A 3,532-nucleotide genomic window follows, 5' to 3' on the forward strand; every position below is an offset into this window, starting at 1 on the left:
GCGCTCGCGGTTAATGGAGAGGTGCGAGCCAGGCCCGCGCCCGCGTCTGTTTGCGGGCCGGGGCGCAACCTGGGCTTTGTGGGGGCACCCCTGGAGGGCTGGGGACCCGCAGGTCGGCGTCAGCGGAGGCTTGGCGAGAGAAGCGAGCTGTCCAGAATGGCCCCGGGTGTTTGGTTGGAAGACAGCGTCTGCCCCTTCATTAAAAGGCAATGCCAAGAAGCAGATTCTTACTCTCCCGATTTTCCATCACAGCGCTCTGCTCAAGAAAAAGTCATTTATTCTTTAAAACTTACCCCCACTGTTCAGAATATAACGAGGGAAAAGATGTATCTTTGAATAGTAGTACTTCTTTAAACAATAACGATGGTCCCAGAGAGCTCCCAGCTTTCAGAGCTGTGATATCAAGTGGTGTGCGAATTACAGCTGTTTTCAAGTGCTTGCCATGTTACTTACACACGTTGTGTTGAGTCTTCAAATTCCTAGTAACACTGGTTTAATACCTTGCAGTAGGTCTTTAAGGTACCGTTTCCATTGTGTAGATAAGGAAATAGAGGCGCAGGAAATCTTACTAACTTGTCCAAGGGCAAACAGCTAGCAGAGGATGAATTTGGGCCTCACCTCCCATTCTCCAGTATCCTTGCTTTTGTTACCACCCAAACATGCTCTGCAGGATTTCTTTCTTTGTTAATAATCAAAGTGCCCTACATTGACTTCTCTCAGGCTTATATGGTTATATTAGAGAGGCCTATACCAGCTCCTTTTTTATTAGAAGTTTAATAAATGAGAAAAATATTCACTCATTAAGGATGATAGTGATGATAAAGTTAAACTTGTAGGCCCCTGACCACTCCAACACATTTTTTTTTATTTGACATAGAGATGAGTTTATGTGGTTGTTACTGAGAAACAGTATTTTTCTTTAATATTTGTGTTTATTATTTGCAAAGAGCTTTCTTTGCCTTTGCATCTTCATGATGGTTGTCGTTTGGAGGGAATATGATTTTTGCTGACAGTAAGTTAGTATTTTACAGGAAAGGCATTAGAGAGAGAAGTGGAAGCGAGAAATGAAGGGATTTTTTGACATGTTGCTTCCAGCTAATTGAATTACTTACTATGGATGATAAAGACTTCACAGTTCCTATCAGTGTCCAAAAGAAATCATATTTCCTATGTGGGAGGCTGAATATTATAGTGTTTCAAGTTTCTTACCCTTTTCAGGACTTTAAAAGTTTACATATTCAGCATCCATGTAGCAAATGTATATTGAATACTTTCCAGGGTCAGGCACTGTTCTAAGTCAGAATGCAAGAATGAACAAAACACATTTCTTGTCCTCATGGAGCTCACATCCCACTGCAGGAAGATTGATGTGATCTAACTAACTAGCTAACTAACTAAATAAATAAATATATTTTAGATAAAAATAAAATATATACAGTAGAATGTTATAGTTGCTAAGAAAAAGCCGCAGCAATAAAGAACAGGTGCAGTTTTAAATTAAGGAACTCCCGAAGGAGTGTGAGACAGACACGCAGCCATTTAGGGGAATAAATAGTCTAGTGACAGGTGCAACTGCCAGTAGTAGCAGAGGGCCAGCAAGGAGACAGGGGCTTGAGTAGTGAGTGAGAGCAAACTGGTCCTGCTAAAGTGTAGGCTTTTCTGAGTAAGGAGGGCTTTGAGCAGTGGAATGAGGATCACTCTGGCCTCTGTGTTCAGAAAAAGTTGAGGGATAAGAATGAAAGCTGGGAGACCAGGTTGGTTCAGCAAGAGAGAGATGGTGGGGATTTTGACCAAGTAAGAGTAGTAAGAGGATGGTCATTTTCTATGTATATTTGACAGGATTTGTTGATGGATTCTGAGTAAAAGATTGAAGCATGAGCCCAGGGACTTTGACCTGAACCTTTAAACGAATAGAGTTGCTGTTCACTGAAATGGGAAGACAAGGGGAGAGAGAAAAATGAGGGGAGGCGAGTGGAGTAGGGTTTTCCATGTAAGACATAACAGTTGAGGTGCATGATCAAGGGGGAGGTTCTGAGACCTGACTCAAAATAGAAATTTGGGAGTCTTTAGCAAATTATATTTAAAGCCACAAGAAATGATTGAAAGCTGATCTAGAGAAATGAGGATTGGCTCTAGGGCTTTCCATGTTTAAAGATTAGAGATATTAAAGAAACGGCAAGGAGGCTGAGAAGGCTTTGGAGGTAGAAATCTGTAATATTGGAATTCAAGTGAAGAGAGTGTTTCATGAAAGAGAAGGTGGTCAACTGTGTTTCCCGCTGGTTTGACAAGTAGCATGGGGACTGTGAAATGACCGTGACCGTTGGATTTAGCATCATGAAGGTAATTGGTGCTCATGATAGTGGGGGGAGAAAACATGACCGAACAGTTTAAAGGAACAGGAGGAGAGGAATTGAAGTCTGCAAATATAGTCACCTTTTTAGAGGAGGTTAACTAATTTTCAGATCTCAATTATTTGAAAGTACTTGCTATTTCCATGGCAAATACTTTTGCTTTAACTGGAGTGACGTAGCAACTAAACTTGGATTATTTCATCAGTGATGCGGAAATACAGTAACTAGCTTCTTCTGCCTACTGATAACATGGTATATTATTAACTTTCAAAGCTAGTAGATAAAGAAGCTTGTTCTTTGTACATTATATATTTGGACTCATATAAGTGCTTAGGTAGAATGCATTCCTTTACACTTATCTTTATTCTTAGATTAAAAAATTAAGTTTAGAAATACTAACTCAATCTGCATTTAAAAACAAAAAATAAATGCAAAGATTCATTTTGTAAAATACTGTCTCAGTAGTTTTAGCAACTATCATTTCTGGTGTACCTCATTTCTGTTATAAAAACTAACTCATAAGCAAAAATATTTCAAAGCACTTGTCTATTATAAAAGGATGTAATACTTCTTTGAAAGTAGATAATATGCCTTGCATAGGGCAGCATGACTTAAAAATGTAGTGAGGGCATGAAGAAAAGAGTGATTTTTTTTTAAATTAAAAACAGGGGCTATGTACAAGTTGTTGCCCGAATTCATATGAAAATAATTACAATACACAATATGCACCAAATTTACTCCACTTTCACTGTGGATATCAGCTCTGTCCATGGTCTTCTCTTACACTTTTCCATTCATAGCAAATACAGTCATATGTTGCATTGTAATATTTAATAGACAATTTCAAAGTTTTAGAAATAGGATTACTGATTTTTTAAAATCAGTTTCATCTGAAATATGACAGGTCCTCAATCTACATATTAAAATAATTTTTTTCAGTTGAGGAAAGTATTTTAACTTGGTGTTTTTGTTCTTGTTTGTTTCTCTGGGAATTTTTTATGGCTTGATTCGTCTCTAATTTTCATAATTACCTTGTACTTTTTTCCCTTTCCTTTGTAGAGCTTCTTAAATTAGGTCTTTCCATCACTGATTTGATTTTCTGCAATATTTGTCTATTCCATCTGCTTTCAATTTGGATTTTAAACCTGTTCTGGTTTTTTTTTTATTTATTTTTTTTAAAG

The 3,532-nt window shown here is 37.9% G+C and overlaps 1 protein-coding gene across 1 annotated transcript in view; it reads left to right on the forward strand.

Annotated features, from left to right (window-relative positions):
* Positions 1–3,532, forward strand: part of ANKRD46 (ankyrin repeat domain 46) — a 22,220-nt gene that overhangs the window by 425 nt on the left and 18,263 nt on the right. The gene's annotated exons all lie outside the window — the stretch shown is intronic.

The sequence above is a fragment of the Condylura cristata genome, unplaced genomic scaffold (assembly GCF_000260355.1).
Source record: "Condylura cristata isolate star-nosed mole 26May11 unplaced genomic scaffold, ConCri1.0 scaffold00009, whole genome shotgun sequence".
NCBI lineage: Eukaryota > Metazoa > Chordata > Mammalia > Eulipotyphla > Talpidae > Condylura > Condylura cristata.